Consider the following 21,368-nt stretch of genomic DNA (forward strand, 5'->3'; position numbering starts at 1 on the left):
CCAGGATAAAGGGAAACAAAAGTAAAAAAAACCTTCCTCTTGCCTGGATAATGCTTATCTCCCACACACACCCCCAGGATAAAGGGAAACAAAAGTAAAAAAAACCTTCCTCTTGCCTGGATAATGCTTATCTCCCACACACACCCCCAGGATAAAGGGAAACAAAAGTAAAAAAAACCTTCCTCTTGCCTGGATAATGCTTATCTCCCAAACACACCCCCAGGATAAAGGGAAACAAAAGTAAAAAAAACCTTCCTCTTGCCTGGATAATGCTTACCTCCCAAACACACCCCCAGGATAAAGGGAAACAAAAGTAAAAAAAACCTTCCTCTTGCCTGGATAATGCTTATCTCCCACACACACCCCCAGGATAAAGGGAAACAAAAGTAAAAAAAACCTTCCTCTTGCCTGGATAATGCTTATCTCCCACACACACCCCCAGGATAAAGGGAAACAAAAGTAAAAAAAACCTTCCTCTTGCCTGGATAATGCTTATCTCCCACACACACACCCAGGATAAAGGGAAACAAAAGTAAAAAAAACCTTCCTCTTGCCTGGATAATGCTTACCTCCCACACACACCCCCAGGATAAAGGGAAACAAAAGTAAAAAAAACCTTCCTCTTGCCTGGATAATGCTTATCTCCCACACACACCCCCAGGATAAAGGGAAACAAAAGTAAAAAAAACCTTCCTCTTGCCTGGATAATGCTTATCTCCCACACACACCCCCAGGATAAAGGGAAACAAAAGTAAAAAAAACCTTCCTCTTGCCTGGATAATGCTTATCTCCCACACACACCCCCAGGATAAAGGGAAACAAAAGTAAAAAAAACCTTCCTCTTGCCTGGATAATGCTTACCTCCCAAACACACCCCCAGGATAAAGGGAAACAAAAGTAAAAAAAACCTTCCTCTTGCCTGGATAATGCTTACCTCCCAAACACACCCCCAGGATAAAGGGAAACAAAAGTAAAAAAAACCTTCCTCTTGCCTGGATAATGCTTATCTCCCACACACACCCCCAGGATAAAGGGAAACAAAAGTAAAAAAAACCTTCCTCTTGCCTGGATAATGCTTACCTCCCAAAAGTAAAAAAAAAACACACACACCCCAGGATAAAGGGAAACAAAAGTAAAGGGAAACAAAAAAAAAACCTTCCTCTTGCCTGGATAATGCTTATCTCCCAAACACACCCCCAGGATAAAGGGAAACAAAAGTAAAAAAAAAAACCTTCCTCTTGCCTGGATAATGCTTACCTCCCACACACACCCCCAGGATAAAGGGAAACAAAAGTAAAAAAAAAAATCCTCTAGACTGGATAATGCTTCTCTCCCACCCACACCCCCAGGATAAAGGGGAAACCTTCCAAAAGATAAAAAAACACCTCCCAGGATAAAGGGAAACAAAAGTAAAAAACCTTCCTCTTGCCTGGATAATGCTTATCTCCCACACACACCCCCAGGATAAAGGGAAAGAAAAGTAAAAAAAACCTTCCTCTTGCCTGGATAATGCTTATCTCCCAGTCTATTATGATAAAGAAAATAAATAATATTATTCATGAAGTGTTCTGCCACCGTTAAGAGATTCTGATCATTCTTTGAACAAGGAAATTGAATAGTGTATAAAATCAGTATTGTACCTCATGATGGCACACTCAAAAGTATATTTCATTTTTTCCAATAGACATGATATAGCAATAGTTGAAATAAATATGATATTTAATTATTTATTTAAAAATATAATATATTTTTTTTCAAATTTTCAAAACATTCTGTAGACAACTAAACACTTGATATTGTAGATAGTTAAACACCAGTTAAATCCTTTAGATAATTAAATACCTGCTACGGTACAGAATTAAACACCTGTTACTGTAGGCAATTAAAATCAACCAACAATAGTGACAGTTAAACACCTGATACTGTACATAGGTAAACACCTCCATTTGTAGACAATAAAACAACTGATTTTGATTTTTGCAATGGTATAAAAGGGTTCAGTATTTATAAGTACATGGTGTCTGTAGTCAGGTTTATAAAAGGCCCAGTATTTATAAGTACATGGTGTCTGTAGTCAGGTTTATAAAAGGTTCAGTATTTATAAGTACATGGTGTCTGTAGTCAGGTTTATAAAAGGCCCAGTATTTATAAGTACATGGTGTCTGTAGTCAGGTTTATAAAAGGTTCAGTATTTATAAGTACATGGTGTCTGTAGTCAGGTTTATAAAAGGTTCAGTATTTATAAGTACATGGTGTCTGTAGTCAGGTTTATAAAAGGTTCAGTATTTATAAGTACATGGTGTCTGTAGTCAGGTTTATAAAAGGTTCAGTATTTATAAGTACATGGTGTCTGTAGTCAGGTTTATAAAGGGTTCAGTATTTATAAGTACATGGTGTCTGTAGTCAGGTTTATAAAGGGCCCAGTATTTATAAGTACATGGTGTCTGTAGTCAGTTTTATAAAGGGTCCAGTATTTATAAGTACATGGTATCTGTAGTCAGTTTTATAAAGGGTTCAGTATTTATAAGTACATGGTGTCTGTAGTCAGGTTTATAAAGGGTTCAGTATTTATAAGTACATGGTGTCTGTAGTCAGGTTTATAAAAGGTTCAGTATTTATAAGTACATGGTATCTGTAGTCAGGTTTATATATAATACAATACATTCAACCTCTGAAATGATATATCAGCACTGTTGAATCTGAATGAAGGATCACAGATTTTACCTGATGTTCATGCTTAGGTGAGCACTGTTATCGTCTGCTCCAGTAAATATGTAGGTAAATGAAGCAATGATAGACAACAGTGTTTTGTGAAGTCTAGTGATTTACATACTGCTGTTATTAGGGAGAGAGTTTACACAGAATACAGGGAGAAGGTCATTGTTGAACTGCTGACATTGATTTCTTACAAGGTAAGTAATATTAAGCCCCCTATGAGGGATTGTACAATGCTGTTATGGTGCTGAATGTACAGGTGTGATCATCGTCCTCTGTTATATAACTTCCTCTTTCACTGGCTGACTTTGTATATTTCATTGTCATCTCAAACGTTCCCATCATATTGTCTGTAATGACCATTGTAACTAATGTTATATACAAAGAGTTGTGAGATACTCCAAAATATCAGTAGCAATGGTAGTGGGGTACATGGAAGTTCTGTCAGCTGATGTGGTAGTGGGGTACATGGAAGTTCTGTCAGCTGATGTGGTAGTGAGATACATGGAAGTTAATGTCTGTCAGTTGATGTGGTAGGGAGATACATGGAAGTTAAAGTCTGTCAGCTGATGTGGTAGTGAGATACATGGTAGTTAAGTCAGCTGATGTGGTATTGAGATACATGGAAGTTCTGTCAGCTGATGTGGTAGTGAGATACATGGTAGTTAAGTCAGCTGATGTGGTAGTGAGATACATGGAAGTTAATGTCTGTCAGTTGATGTGGTAGGGAGATATATGGAAGTTAAAGTCTGTCAGCTGATGTGGTAGTGAGATACATGGTAGTTAAGTCAGCTGATGTGGTATTGAGATACATGGAAGTTCTGTCAGCTGATGTGGTAGTGAGATACATGGTAGTTAAGTCAGCTGATGTGGTAGTGAGATACATGGAAGTTCTGTCAGCTGATGTGGTAGTGAGATACATGGAAGTTCTGTCAGCTGATGTGGTAGTGAGATACATGGAAGTTCTGTCAGCTGATGTGGTAGCGAGATACATGGAAGTTATGTCAGCTGATGTGGTAGCGAGATACATGGAAGTTCTGTCAGCTGATGTGGTAGTGAGATACATTGAAGTTCTATTAGCTGATGTGGTAGTGAGATACATGGAAGTTCTGTCAGCTGATGTGGTATTGAGATACATGGAAGTTATGTCAGCTGATGTGGTAGCGAGATACATGGAAGTTCTGTCAGCTGATGTGGTAGTGAGATACATGGAAGTTCTGTCAGCTGATGTGGCAGTGAGATACATGGAAGTTATGTCAGCTGATGTGGCAGTGAGATACATGGAAGTTCTGTCAGCTGATGTGGCAGCGAGATACATGGAAGTTATGTCAGCTGATGTGGCAGTGAGATACATGGAAGTTATGTCAGCTGATGTGGTAGCGAGATACATGGAAGTTCTGTCAGCTGATGTGGTAGCGAGATACATGGAAGTTCTGTCAGCTGATGTGGTAGTGTGGTATGTGGTAGCGAGATACATGGAAGTTCTGTCAGCTGATGTGGTAGCGAGATACATGGAAGTTATGTCAGCTGATGTGGTAGCGAGATACATGGAAGTTCTATTAGCTGATGTGGTAGCGAGATACATGGAAGTTCTGTCAGCTGATGTGGTAGTAAGATACATGGAAGTTCTGTCAGCTGATGTGGTAGTAAGATATGAGAAAGCTGTGAAATTCCTGCCAAATCAATGTAACCTCTAAACTTTCATAGAAGCATGAAATTTAAAAAACTGACTTTCAGTCGATCTATATGTATTGATATTTGTACTTATGTTTTGTTTTATAGTAAAATAGGATGAATTGTTCACAAGGACACAATTCTCATCATGGTGAAATTCAGTATAAAAAGAACAGCTTTTAGCAGGACTAAGCTCGCTGTCAATTTGTGATTGTCAACACAACACACAACAATAAGAAATATAGTGCAATGTAGGAAATTTAATTATTTGCCTTTTTGAATTGTTTCTATTGAATATTTTATACTTTCTCATTGGAAACAATTGAAGATTGATACATACATGATAAAAATGTCTCAGGTAAATCCCGATCATCAATATCATTCTCAATGTCATGTTTGCCGAGCAGTGATGTGATACGTCCAGCTGACTGGAACTGTTCCGTATGTGAGCTTCATTCATGAAACATGTTATTTGTGATAAGTCTAGAGTTTGTGTAAATTGTCAAACAGTATTTTATCATCTGATCTTATTTGCTCCTCACTCACTGAATCCATTCTTGACCATCGTACACAGGAGACGGCTGCTGAAAGTGCTGTATTTGTTAATTGGCAAAGGGCTTATCTGCTTGGAGTTTGTTGTGATTCAACGGACGACAGAAGTGATGATATTTCTTAAGCAATAAACACACACAAATTGTTTCTTTAATTCTCTGTAATTTGTATTTGTTTCATTTTCTAAACATTTATATCAATTTGTTGTGTGTTATTTATTTCTATGTTATTTCTTACCAATGCGAAATACAGGTGAGGTTTTGGTGATTGCCCTAAAAAGGTAGTCCAGATCATTACACACACAAATATTGTGATTAATGTCACATAAATGTATTAGTTTTCATAGCCTTATGAAAGTTATTGTTCATGGTATGGTTAAAGTAAATAGTGGTTGAAAGCGTAACTTTATATATATTGATATGACATGAATCACCCAAATTAATCAAAATCATATAAGAAGTTCCCTGCCTATATGTCAAGGTCATAACGTCAAGGTCATAATGTCAATGTCACATAGGCTTTGTTATAAAACTATAAAGCAAATTCAACATTTTCTACCTTTTTTACTGCTGAAGGTTATCTTATAACATTATACCCTGTGAGGCAAAGTTAATTAACGATGAATTTTCACATAACCACATGTAACAGAGGTCATTACTAATTTCAATGCCTCGCCTAGGAATGGAACCCAGTACTCCTGGCTTACTTGTCTGACACTCAACCGATCAACCTAAAGAGAAGTTCTCTCTCTCCAAGCAGTATTTTGCAGCTAGCATATTAACAGGTTTACACACATTTTCCACAAACATTTTTATCTCAAAAAAAATGTCAACGAGATTATGAAGTGTTGTATGCATATTGTGTTTTGATGAAATCCTTTGATTTGTCAGATACCCTGAATTAGTAGGGGCTTCATATGTCTGTATCACTGATCATATGTCTGTATCACTGATCATATGTCTGTATCACTGATCATATGTCTGTATCACTGATCATATGTCTGTATCACTGATCATATGTCTGTATCACTGATCATATGTCTGTATCACTGATCATATGTCTGTATCACTGATCATATGTCTGTATCACTGATCATATGTCTGTATCACTGATCATATGTCTGTATCATCACTGATCATATGTCTGTATCACTGATCATATGTCTGTATCACTGATCATATGTCTGTATCACTGATCATATGTCTGTATCACTGATCATATGTCTGTATCACTGATCATATGTCTGTATCACTGATCATATGTCTGTATCACTGATCATATGTCTGTATCACTGATCATATGTCTGTATCACTGATCATATGTCTGTATCACTGATCATATGTCTGTATCACTGATCATATGTCTGTATCACTGATCATATGTCTGTATCACTGATCATATGTCTGTATCACTGATCATATGTCTGTATCACTGATCATATGTCTGTATCACTGATCATATGTCTGTATCACTGATCATATGTCTGTATCACTGATCATATGTCTGTATCACTGATCATATGTCTGTATCACTGATCATATGTCTGTATCACTGATCATATGTCTGTATCACTGATCATATGTCTGTATCACTGATCATATGTCTGTATCACTGATCATATGTCTGTATCACTGATCATATGTCTGTATCACTGATCATATGTCTGTATCACTGATCATATGTCTGTATCACTGATCATATGTCTGTATCACTGATCATATGTCTGTATCACTGATCATATGTCTGTATCACTGATCATATGTCTGTATCACTGATCATATGTCTGTATCACTGATCATATGTCTGTATCACTGATCATATGTCTGTATCACTGATCATATGTCTGTATCACTGATCATATGTCTGTATCACTGATCATATGTCTGTATCACTGATCATATGTCTGTATCACTGATCATATGTCTGTATCACTGATCATATGTCTGTATCACTGATCATATGTCTGTATCACTGATCATATGTCTGTATCACTGATTTACTGCCATTAATTACAAAATGATAGGTTCTCCTTAATGAAGTGTGTGTTACCCACAGTTGTAGATGTGCTGATGTTTTGATAGATTCTCCTTAATGAAGTATTGTGTGTGTTACCTACAGTTGTAGATGCTGTTTTCTACCTGAGATACCTGAGTCTCTGATGATCTCTATCAATCCCTAGGAAATGAGTGGCCATTGATGAAATCTGCTGCCATCAGAGCAGCAAGCAGCAAACATTGATTTTTTTTGTACTCAACTTTCAACAGTTTAGTGTTTAACAGCTGAGTATGCTGTTCAATGTTCAGTGGACAAAATGCTTGCCAGATTTAAAATACAAAAGGCAAATTGACCGGAAAGTTTGTACAGTAAATGGAAGGGGGATAATATTGACCAATACCGGACATATAGGGCCAGATTCCTTGTATCTATAGCTATGACGTACACTTCATCTAATTAAACAAGACTGAGTTGAGAATCAGCGCTGATTGCAAACTTTTTCAAAAATGATGTGATATTCAGATTTTCTGTGGTGTTTTATTCAACACATAACAAACAAAATGCCAATATATCTACATGTGAAATAAATCACATTCATTCATGGATTTGTCTCTTTTCATTGCAGTGAATTTTACAAAAGAGAAGAAGTGAATTCAGTGGTTTGGGATTTACGTCACTGTAGTTTTCAGGTAAGTGTTTATTATATTTTTAGTGTATTTATTGTTATAGATAATTTAACATAATACCTTACAGATATTTAACTTCTTGGTATTATAACACAGCATACCTTATCACCATGGTTACATACCTTAATGGTATGAGTTTTATCACCATGGTAACATAACTTAATGCTGATGTCTTTATCACTATGGTAACATACCCTAATGGTATACGTCTTTATCACCATGGTTACATACCTTAATGGTATAAGTCTTTATTACAATTGTTACAAACCATAATGTTGATGTCTTTATCATCATGGTAACATACCTTAATGGTTTAAGTCGTTATCACCATGGTAACATACCTTAATGGTATAAGTCTTTATCACCATGGTTACATACCTTAATGGTATAAGTCTTTATCACCATGGTAACATACCTTAATGGTTTAAGTCTTTATCACCATGGTTACATACCTTAATGGTATAAGTCTTTATTACCATTGTTACAAATATTAATGCTGATGTCTTTATCGCCATGGTAACATACCTTAATGCTGATGTCTTTATTACCATTGTTACAAACCTTAATGCGAATGTATTTATCACCATGGTAACATACCTTAATACTGATGTCTTTATCACCATGGTAACATACTTTAATGCGAATGTCTTTATCACCATGGTAACATACCTTAATGCGAATGTCTTTATCACCATGGTAACATACCTTAATGCTGATGTCTTTATCACCATGGTAACATACCTTAATGCTGATGTCTTTATCACCATGGTAACATACTTTAATTCTATAAGTCTCTGTAACCATTGTTAAAATGGTATGCTGTAAAATCATAAATTGTTGTGAGGAATTCAGTTTATTTAAATTTGTGGCTACTCTTAATCCATAAAGATTGTTTGCCCATGAAATGATAAGCAGATCAAAGTTGAAATAAATTATAGTACTAGTTGATTTCATAAGCAAAATTTAACAATGAAATCAAGTGCCAACAAATGTGTATATTTTTGGTGAATAACAAAATTTGAATGATTTTCAGTAGGTCTTCATCACCATGGTTATCTGTTGCTGGTCCGTCTAACTGTGATGATACTGGGTGCAATTTGACTGTTATTAAACTATAGTGTGGGTTGGTTTAAACCTTAATCTTGTTCTTACATGAGATGCCAGCTGGTTTAATATTTTTGTGATGTGAAGTATCAAATAAGGCTTGCTAAATTTCATTTTATATGGACAATTTTACTCTCATTTTAAAAATTTCTGAATGAACAGTTATGAATACAGTCATGCAAAGAATGAATAAAATGATTTACAAACGATTGCATTGTGTGATAGTATCTATATGTTTACAGTTGACGGACTACTGTTATACACAATCATGACACATTGTTGACCGTGGAAATGATATGATATTCCCACTGGTTGTGTTATTGACTGGTAGTGTAGTGTATAGGTGTGCTGAGTTGTAGGTACGTTGGCTGTTATAATACTTGTGATGAATGATTGAAAACGCTGTGTTAATTGTAACGGCTATGGCATTCAGTTACGACTGATGGTATACCACAAACTGCAAACATACTTAGAAATCAACAAATTTTCTATTTTGTCATTTAATTGTCACTATCTACACCAGCTGTATCCCACTAAATGTTAGTTTCTACAGGATATCTGAACGAAAGGGTCGAAACGGTCACCTACAGTCATCACATTTCATCTATTATAATATGTTCTTAATGATGCTAGAATTGCCACAAGTTTAACCAAAAGTGTCCAGAAAAATCAAAAGGGCATGTTAATCCAAGCCTGTAAAGATGGGGGCCATGTAAATCCAAAGTAGACTGCTAGGCCTGAAAAGTAAAGGGTGATATTTATTGTTTCATTTAAATAATCTTTGTTATAACAGCTGAAAAGCCTTAAGCTTGCATTTCAAGTTTTGTAAATTACACAGGACAGGGGTTCTAGTGTACCAATCAAGGCAGTTAATTTGTACACTTCTCCTCAATGTACTACCATATAAAGGTAAGATGATATATAACTGTCAGTGTTAATAAGTCTGTACAGCAATACAGTTTTATCATGTCTGATAGGGTGAGTGTGAAGGTGAAGCTGTGTAGGTAATTATGTGTGTGTCTTAGCAGGTGACCTTCAGGAATAAAGTGTCTGAGCTGTGGTGACAGAAACATCACTCAAGTAAGTCATTTGCCCAATCATATGTAGGTTTTACGTTATATAAGTGTTTATATATGTATCTGCTGTTATACCAAAGGCCAGTCAAGTTTGACTCCAACCGCATCATCACCATGGATACATGAAATCTCCTTTCAGGAAGTAAAGATTTAATGAGTTTTCAGCTTGTCTGATCATCAGGTCAACTACAAAGTCTTTTGATGAAACTTCAAACCTCAGTATTAATTGTATAGATCACTGATAGCTAGATCTGGATATACTTATTAGGTTCACTGTGATAGATCTGGGTACACTTATTAGGTACACTGTGATAGATCTGGGTACATTAATTAGGTACACTGTAATAGATCTGGGTACACTAATTAGGTACACTGTTATAGATCTGGGTACATTAATTAGGTACACTGTGATAGATCTGGGTACATTAATTAGGTACACTGTTATAGATCTGGGTACACTAATTAGGTACACTGTGATAGATCTGGGTACATTAATTAGGTACACTGTGATAGATCTGGGTACACTAATTAGGTACACTGTGATAGATCTGGGTACATTAATTAGGTACACTGTGATAGATCTGGGTACACTAATTAGGTACACTGTGATAGATCTGGGTACATTAATTAGGTACACTGTTATAGATCTGGGTACACTAATTAGGTACACTGTGATAGATCTGGGTACACTAATTAGGTACACTGTGATAGATCTGGGTACACTTATTCGGTACAATGTTGTAGATCTGGGTACACTAATTAGGTACACTGTGATAGATCTGTGTACACTGATTAGGTACACTGTGATAGATCTGGGTACACTTATTAGGTTCACTGTGATAGATCTGGGTACATTAATTAGGTACACTGTGATAGATCTGGGTACATTAATTAGGTACACTGTTATAGATCTGGGTACATTAATTAGGTACACTGTGATAGATCTGGGTACACTTATTAGGTACACTGTGATAGATCTGGGTACACTAATTAGGTACACTGTGATAGATCTGGGTACACTTATTAGGTACACTGTGATAGATCTGGGTACACTAATTAGGTACACTGTGATAGATCTGGGTACACTTATTAGGTACACTGTGATAGATCTGGGTACATTAATTAGGTACACTGTGATAGATCTGGGTACACTAATTAGGTACACTGTGATAGATCTGGGTACATTAATTAGGTACACTGTTATAGATCTGGGTACATTAATTAGGTACACTGTGATAGATCTGGGTACACTAATTAGGTACACTAATTAGGTACACTGTGATAGATCTGGGTACACTAGGTACACTGTGATAGATCTGGGTACATTAATTAGGTACACTGTTATAGATCTGGGTACACTAATTAGGTACACTGTGATAGATCTGGGTACACTTATTAGGTACACTGTGATAGATCTGGGTACATTAATTAGGTACACTGTGATAGATCTGGGTACACTTATTAGGTACACTGTGATAGATCTGGATACACTAATTAGGTACACTGTGATAGATCTGGGTACACTTATTAGGTACACTGATAGATCTGGGTACACTTATTAGGTACACTGTGATAGATCTGGGTACACTTATTAGGTACACTTTGATAGATCTGGGTACACTAATTAAGTACACTGTGATAGATCTGGGTACACTAATTAGGTACACTGTGATAGATCTGGGTACACTTATTAGGTACACTGTGATAGATCTGGGTACACTAAGGTACACTGTGAGGTACTAAATACACTGTTATAGATACACTATCAGGTTAGGTGATAGATCTGGGATACATTAATCTACAATCTGGGTACACTAATTAGGTACACTGTGATAGATCTGGTACAATACACTGTTGATAGATCTGGGTACACTAATTAGGTACACTGTGATAGATCTCCTACACTATTAGGTACACTGTGAGGGTGGGATAGATCTGGGCAGGTGAGAAACATCTCCTAATTAGGTACACTGTTAGGGTGGGATCTGGGCACAATAATTAGGTAGACTGTTATAGATCTCCTCACTACAAGGTTAGAGAGTGGAGGTAAGAAATATCTCCTCACTACAACGTTAGAAGGTTAGAGGTGAGAAATACCTCCTCACTACAAGGTTAGAAGGTTGGAGGTGAGAAATACCTCCTCACTACAAGGTTAGAAGGTTGGAGGTGAGAAATACCTCCTCACTACAAGGTTAGAAGGTTGGAGGTGAGAAATACCTCCTCACTACAAGGTTAGAAGGTGGGAGGTGAGAAATACCTCCTCACTACAAGGTTAGAGGGTGGGAGGTGAGAAATACCTCCTCACTACAAAGAGGGTGGGAGGTGAGAAATACCTCCTCACTACAAGGTTAGAAGGTGGGAGGTGAGAAATACCTCCTCACTACAAGGTTAGAAGGTGGGAGGTGAGAAATACCTCCTCACTACAAGGTTAGAAGGTGGGAGGTGAGAAATACCTCCTCACTACAAGGTTAGAGGGTGGGAGGTGAGAAATACCTCCTCACTACAAGGTTAGAGGGTGGGAGGTGAGAAATACCTCCTCACTACAAGGTTAGAGGGTGGGAGGTGAGAAATACCTCCTCACTACAAGGTTAGAGGGTGGGAGGTGAGAAATACCTCCTCACTACAAGGTTAGAGGGTGGGAGGTGAGAAATACCTCCTCACTACAAGGTTAGAGGGTGGGAGGTGAGAAATACCTCCTCACTACAAGGTTAGAGGGTGTGGTAGGAGAGATATTGTTTCTTACAGTTTTTATCATTACATTTGTATATAACTGCAATTTTCCCTGCATACTGATTGGTCGAAACACTTCTCATAAAACTAAATATTTTGCAATGTAACACTGCAACAGGCAGAATCTGTGAAACAAGCTTAATACATTACAGTCCCAACCTCAGTCAGGCATCTCACAGGTGATATAACAATCCCGTAACCTTCATGTGATTTCAGACCAATCACAAACATAGTGAGGTTCTGGAGACCTGATACTACCTATTACACATTCTAGCTGTGCAATGTGATAAGTACTATTTATCTTTATTACTTATGACAGAAAGCCTCTCAGGTTTGTACAACTGTAACAATGATGAAGAAAGCGTTGTGCAGCCAGTTTCATGCTGATGACATAGTTACAGATTTGACAGTGTATGACATAGTTACAGATTTGACAGTGTTTTGACATAGTTACAGATTTGACGGTGTATGACATAGTTACAGATTTGACGGTGTTTTGACATAGTTACAGATTTGACGGTGTAAGACATAGTTACAGATTTGACAGTGTTTTGACATAGTTACAGATTTGACGGTGTTTTGACATAGTTACAGATTTGACGGTGTTTTGACATAGTTACAGATTTGACAGTGTTTTGACATAGTTACAGATTTGACAGTGTATGACATAGTTACAGATTTGACAGTGTTTTGACATAGTTACAGATTTGACGGTGTATGACATAGTTACAGATTTGACGGTGTTTTGACATAGTTACAGATTTGACAGTGTAAGACATAGTTACAGATTTGACAGTGTTTTGACATAGTTACAGATTTGACGGTGTATGACATAGTTACAGATTTGACGGTGTTTTGACATAGTTACAGATTTGACAGTGTATGACATAGTTACAGATTTGACGGTGTTTTGACATAGTTACAGATTTGACGGTGTTTTGACATAGTTACAGATTTGACGGTGTTTTGATGGTGCTCCCCCCTATTTGTGCCTAAGTTGACTTAGTGTTAAGTGGTTTGTCCATGTTTCATTAGATAACAATTGATTGTGTCTTCTGTCTGTTAAATGTCCGACCATGTTGACTTGTTGTCATTAAGTGCCACTTTATTCAGAACTCTCAGAGTAAATATTTAACATCGTGGGAGGAAAGATGTGGAGTCCGGAAAAGCTCAATATCCTGTCCCATCTATCCCCTACTTCTGTCAGGAAAACATCTGTTGGAACGTAAAATTGTTCGGTCACATTCCAGTTATCTCTGCTACGGGTGTCCATCACCACTATCCTTTATTATACAACACTTGTGTATGACATCAAATTGAATGTTAATAGAAATTGTGTTTGTTTCCATGGGAACATTTTACAAATGGTTTCATTTCTATCATCAGGTGTAGTTGATGATCAGTGATGATTTGAATGCTGAATTTGTTTTCCTAGTCACTGACTGACTATTTCCATGGCAACAAGTGCTACTGTTCCATGGTTATTTCGTTTTCGTGGCAGGACATAACTGATAGGGTCAATATCTTATAAGGCTGTGAGGATGGAAATTTTACCTCCCGCCTGGCGTATCGCGACAGTTAATCTTCACATAAGAATGATGAGGTATTGTGTTTTCTCATTAAATGGCAGAATGATTTTTACAATATAATGAGTCTTTCTCATGTAATTTATTATACAATTTAGCCCTTTCATTGACTTAGGATACCTCTATCAGCTATAACTCAGGAAGACTGACCACTGGCGAAAAATTCCCCAGGGTTATAATATTACCATATCATTTACATAATGATTTAATACTGTTAGGTAATTTACAATCATACTTTCACAGTATAACTTAGTGTCTGATAGTCCTGCTACTACATCACGACAGGTAAAGAAAGCCTCAAGCATTCCATCAAGTATGATAACCAACATCCTACACTGAAATCAACTTCTTGTACCTTGTTGAAAATATTTTGCAATCAAAAAACTGAATCAAACATTGAAATTATTAAGCTTCTAAATACATGATGAAAAGAGATATTTTTGTAGTATAATTGCAATCAGAAAAAATTGAATGCAATTTTAATTTGAATGAGCATCCAATAAAAGCTTTCTTTGAATATGGGCCCTTGCTGGCATATCTTCATTTTTATTGAATTCTATATTTCAATAATTGATTTAGTGTTGTTGATATTTAAAGTTTTCCTGACTGAAGATGCTTTGTGCATCAATGAAGTAGGACTTAAGGGGCCATTTCTACAGAGATGTGACATTAGTGTGTTGTGAGAGACACAGTGACGCAGGTTTTCAACATTACACTGTCTGATCAGGATCGTTTAGTGACTGATTCAATTGTTCTGTACTTTTTGTTGTAGGATCTGTAGAAGTGAGTGTTTTATTAGGTTTTTTACTTTTGTCATTACCTCCATCAGGGATCTTGGAAGGGAAAACAGATGTGATTTTAAACATTCAAAGTGTATTGGTGTCTTGATCCTTCAGAGTTAAAAAACAAAAAGTCTGTTAAAAACTTTGTTGTGGAATTGAACAATAATTGGGCAAAGTACATTCACCCCTGAATACGATAAATTTCATGATTTTAAAATATTGAATTATTTCAAAGGATCCTGTACTATCTGCCTGTAGTAAAACCTGATTACAGTACAGTTGTATTTGGTACTGTATTTGAATACCAAGTTGTAGATTAGAGAAGGACTGACCAAAGTGTTTCATCTTCACAATAACATTTAAATAAAATCTTGAATTGTAATAAGATTGAAATGATAAGTAATGATATGTAAAACTGATGATAGTGTGATGAAGCACTTCTTGTCTCAGAGGACTATCTTTTGCTCTTGTTCCTCTCCATTCTGTTCATTTTCATTCCGTTGGTGGCAGTTCGAAGTTTTCAAGCTATTTACATAGTATTCAGCACATTGCTTTCAAATGAGTTTGGGATTGTATGAGATGTTTGTTGACACAATCACGAACCGTTCAGATTTTCTCAATCAAGTTGTGCCAATCAAAAGGTAGAGAAGACTTAAGCCTGTGGGGGTGATTGTTCTGTGTACGGAGACACACCAAGTATGGAGTAGTGGATGTTTTAATGAGCTGATGTAAAGACCAGGTAAGGAATTTATAACTGTACTGATGTAATGAATATTTGTGATGTAGAGATCTGGTAAGGGATATTTGTGATGTAGAGATCTGGTAAGGGATATTTGTGATGTAGAGATCAGGTGTGGGTTATTTGTGATGTAGAGACCAGGTGAGGGATATTTGTGATGTAGAGATCAGGTGTGGGTTATTTGTGATGTAGAGATCAGGTGAGGGTTATTTGTGATGTAGAGACCAGGTGAGGGTTATTTGTGATGTAGAGACCAGGTGAGGGTTATTTGTAATGTAGAGATTGGGTGAGGGTTATTTGTGATGGAGAGATCTAGTAAGGGATGTTTCTGATGTAGAGATCAGGTAAGGGTAATTTGTGATGTAGAGATCAGATGAGGGTTATTTGTGATGTAGAGATAAGGTGAAGGTTATTTGTGATGTAGAGATTGGGTGAGGGTTATTTGTGATGTAGAGATCAGATGAGGGTTATTTGTGATGTAGAGATCAGGTGAGGGTTATTTGTGATGTAGAGATAAGGTGTGGGTTATTTGTGATGTAGAGATAAGGTGAGGGTTATTTGTGATGTAGAGATCAGATGAGGGTTATTTGTGATGTAGAGGTAAGGTGAGGGTTATTTGTGATGTAGAGATTGGGTGAAGGTTATTTGTGATGTAGAGATCAGGTGTGGGTTATTTGTGATGTAGAGATCAGGTGAGGGTTATTTGTGATGTAGAGACCAGGTGAGGGTTATTTGTGATGTAGAGATCAGGTGAGGGTTATTTGTGATGTAGAGGTAAGGTGAGGGTTATTTGTGATGTAGAGACCAGGTGAGGGTTATTTGTAATGTAGAGATTGGGTGAGGGTTATTTGTGATGTAGAGATCAGGTGAGGGTTATTTGTGATGCAGAGACAAAACAAGGGATTTATAACAGATTTGTATTCATCTGATGTGTCAAGATGACTTAGATTTGTGTCTGACAGAGTCACTGGTGGCACCATAATGACTTTTGACTTCTGGAAGCAGATTTGATCGAAGATGTTTCAGGTTTTAGTAGTTCATTGACAGACGATACTGATTACATAACAAATGTCACTAAATATGTAAGTGTTGATACCACTGTTGTTATCAGAATTACATTGGAAAACCCAGCTCTCTGTCTTGTGTAAATTAATTACTGGAGCGCTCAAAGCAGTAAAATTCTTCTGTTAGCAGTAAAGGTCACACTGGCATTAGTTTACATACCTAAGATGTTAGCACACACCGTGAGACCTCTGTAACATTACCAAGAGACCTACATAACCTTACCTATCTCATTTCTTATATTGATTTCTTGTTTCTATTATAAATGGATCACTGAGACCATAACTCAGATTTATTTCCTTTTTCAAAATTCACTTTGTTTTTGTGTAAGAGAACTTCAAATCATACATCAAAGAGTTAGGAACCTATCATCTGAAAACTTGACTGCTTTAAGGTTTCAATAATACCACAGGCTGTATTTCAAGGTTACACTCATACCACAGGCTGTGTTTTAAGGTTACACTCATACCACAGGCTGTGTTTTAAGGTTACACTCATACCACAGTCTGTTTTAAGGTTACACTCATACCACAATCTGTATTCTAAGGTTACACTCATACCACAGTCAGTGTTTTAAGGTTACACTCATACCACAGTCTGTGTTTTAAGGTTACACTCATACCACAGTCTGTTTTAAGGTAACACACATACCACAGTCTGTATTCTAAGGTTACACTCATACCACAGTCAGTGTTTTAAGGTTACACTCATACCACAGTCTGTGTTTTAAGGTTACACTCATACCACAGTCTGTTTTAAGGTAACACACATACCACAGTCTGTTTTAAGGTTACACTCATACCACAGTCTGTTTTAAGGTAACACACATACCACAGTCTGTATTCTAAGGTTACACTCATACCACAGTCAGTGTTTTAAGGTTACACTCATACCACAGTCTGTGTTTTAAGGTTACACTCATACCACAGTCTGTGTTTTAAGGTTACACTCATACCACAGTCTGTTTTAAGGTAACACACATACCACAGTCTGTTTTAAGGTTACACTCATACCACAGTCTGTTTTAAGGTTACACTCATACCACAGTCTGTTTTAAGGTTACACTCATACCACAGTCTGTGTTTTAAGGTTACACTCATACCACAGTCTGTTTTAAGGTAACACACATACCACAGTCTGTTTTAAGGTTACACTCATACCACAGTCTGTTTTAAGGTTACACTCATACCACAGACTGTGTTTTAAGGTTACACTCATACCACAGTCAGTGCTGTAAGGTTACACTCATACCACAGGCTGTGTTTTAATGTTACACTTATACCACAGACTGTTTTAAGGTTACACTCATACCACAGTCAGTGCTGTAAGGTTACACTCATACCACAGGCTGTGTTTTAATGTTACACTTATACCACAGACTGTTTTTAGGTTACACTCACACCACAGTCTTTTTTAAGGTTACACTCATACCACAGTCAGTGCTTTAAGGTTACACTCATAACACAGTCTGTTTTAAGGTTACATTCATACCACAGTCAGTGCTGTAAGGTTACACTCATAACATAGTCTGTATTCTAAGGTTACACTCATACCACAGTCAGTGTTTTAAGGTTACACTCATACCACAGTCTGTGTTTTAAGGTTACACTCATACCACAGTCTGTTTTAAGGTAACACACATACCACAGTCTGTTTTAAGGTTACACTCATACCACAGTCAGTGTTTTAAGGTTACACTCATACCACAGTCTGTGTTTTAAGGTTACACTCATACCACAGTCTGTTTTAAGGTTACACACATACCACAGTCTGTTTTAAGGTTACACTCATTACACACATACCACAGCTGTGTTTTAAGGTTACACACAGGTTCAGTCTGTTTTAAGGTTACACACATACCACAGTCAGTGTTTTAAGGTTACACACATACCACAGTCAGTGTTTTAGGGTTACACACATACCACAGTCTGTATTTTAAGGTTACACTCATACCACAATCTGTTTTAAGGTTACACTCATACCACAGTCAGTGTTTTAATGTTACACTCATACCACAATCTGTTTTAAGGTTACACACATACCACAGTCTGTGTTTTAAGGTTACACTCATACCACAGTCTGTTTTAAGGTTACACTCATACCACAGTCAGTGTTTTAAGGTTACACTCATACCAGTCTGTTTTAAGGTTACACTCATACCACAGTCTGTTTTAAGGTTACACTCATACCACAGTCTGTATTTTAAGGTTACACACATACCACAATCTGTTTTAAGGTTACACTCATACCACAGTCTGTTTTAAGGTTACACTCATACCACAGTCTGTTTTAAGGTTACACTCATACCACAGTCTGTGTTTTAAGGTTACACACATACCACAGTCTGTTTAAAGGTTACACTCATACCACAATCTGTTTTAAGGTTACACTCATACCACAGTCAGTGTTTTAAGGTTACACTCATACCAGTCTGTTTTAAGGTTACACTCATACCACAGTCAGTGTTTTAATGTTACACTCATACCACAGTCTGTTTTAAGGTTACACTCATACCAGTCTGTTTTAAGGTTACACTCATACCAGTGTGTTTTAAGGTTACACTCATACCACAGTCTGTTTAAAGGTTACACTCATACCACAGTCTGTTTTAAGGTTACACTCATACCACAGTCTGTTTTAAGGTTACACTCATACCACAGTCTGTATTTTAAGGTTACACTCATACCACAATCTGTTTAAAGGTTACACTCATACCACAATCTGTTTTAAGGTTACACTCATACCACAGTCTGTGTTTTAAGGTTACACACATACCACAGTCTGTTTTAAGGTTACACTCATACCACAGTCTGTTTTAAGGTTACACTCATACCACAGTCAGTGTTTTAAGGTTACACTCATACCAGTCTGTTTTAAGGTTACACTCATACCACAGTCTGTTTTAAGGTTACACTCATACCACAGTCAGTGTTTTAAGGTTACACTCATACCACAGTCTGTTTTAAGGTTACACTCATACCACAATCTGTTTAAAGGTTACACTCATACCACAATCTGTTTTAAGGTTACACTCATACCACAATCTGTTTTAAGGTTACACTCATACCACAGTCTGTTTTAAGGTTACACTCATACCACAGTCTGTTTTAAGGTTACACTCATACCACAGTCTGTATTTTAAGGTTACACTCATACCACAGTCAGTGCTGTAAGGTTACACTCATACCACAGGCTGTGTTTTAATGTTACACTTATACCACAGTCTGTGTTTTAAGGTTACACACATACCACAGTCTGTTTTAAGGTTACACTCATACCACAGTCTGTTTTAAGGTTACACTCATACCACAGTCAGTGTTTTAAGGTTACACACATACCAGTCTGTTTTAAGGTTACACTCATACCACAGTCTGTTTTAAGGTTACACTCATACCACAGTCAGTGTTTTAAGGTTACACTCATACCACAGTCTGTTTAAAGGTTACACTCATACCACAGTCTGTTTTAAGGTTACACTCATACCACAATCTGTTTTAAGGTTACACTCATACCACAATCTGCTTTAAGGTTACACTCATACCACAGTCTGTTTTAAGGTTACACTCATACCACAGTCTGTTTTAAGGTTACACTCATACCACAGTCTGTATTTTAAGGTTACACTCATACCAGTTTATATTTATAAGGTTAATGATTTTGCTGAGAATTATCAGAACTAACGTTCATTGTTTGCACATATTTAGGTCATCAGTATATTGGTTATTAACATAGGTTCTATATCAGACTGTTTCTGCAGGGATATTCCTGTATATTGTCTGTTCATCATGAGTCAGTCAGTCATTTAGAAGCCTGACATTTTATTGTTACAGAAATTGATGAAGTATTAAAAAGATTTCCCAGGAGAATCACAGCACAGATTGTGTCGATGGCTGTAATCATATTACCGGTTTTTCAAGAGAATTATTCAGTTGTTTACACTACCACGACATGTATTTTTATCATCAAATTTTAATGACAACATTGAGGAATGTCACTGTTGGATGGACATTACTGTCCATCTGCACATCATCATCATTCTAAATTTATTCAGAATATGTTTTACAATCCTATCAAAAATATCTCATCAATTATGGTATGTAATTGTGCTTTTTTAAAGAGACATTCTGATTTGATGACAAATTGTATTTACCAGCCATATTGCCCTTTGGGTTGAAGTCGTGTTTCATTCACTGTCATTCACTATTGTCTTGCACACATTCACACTTCACAATTCATAGCTAAAACTTGTCTGTGATGAAAGGGAAATCACCCTGTAGGCCTTGAAGATGTATTTGGGTTAGTCAGAAATACAAGATGGATGCCATCTTGAAGAATCCCTTGCAAACTTTCTCATCATTTCCTCAGTACCATTGATGTCATAATACTTTATTCAGTCTGACCAAAAATTGCAAAAACATCACAGATGTGACATCCATTTTGTAACTGATGACCATCAAGGCCAAGCTATCAGCCGCTTGTTGGTATTATACTGATGACCATCAAGCTATCAGCCCCTTGTTGGTATTATACTGATGACCATCAAGGCCTAGCTATCAGCCCCTTGTTGGTATTATACTGATGACCATCAAGCTATCAGCCCCTTGTTGGTATTATACTGATGACCATCAAGGCCTAGCTATCAGCCGCTTGTTGGTATTATACTGATG

This window comes from Ylistrum balloti, unplaced genomic scaffold, assembly GCF_031769215.1.
Source record: "Ylistrum balloti isolate Yb309-2 unplaced genomic scaffold, AGI_CSIRO_Ybal_v1 Utg370092, whole genome shotgun sequence".
In the NCBI taxonomy this organism is placed as follows: Eukaryota; Metazoa; Mollusca; class Bivalvia; order Pectinida; family Pectinidae; genus Ylistrum; species Ylistrum balloti.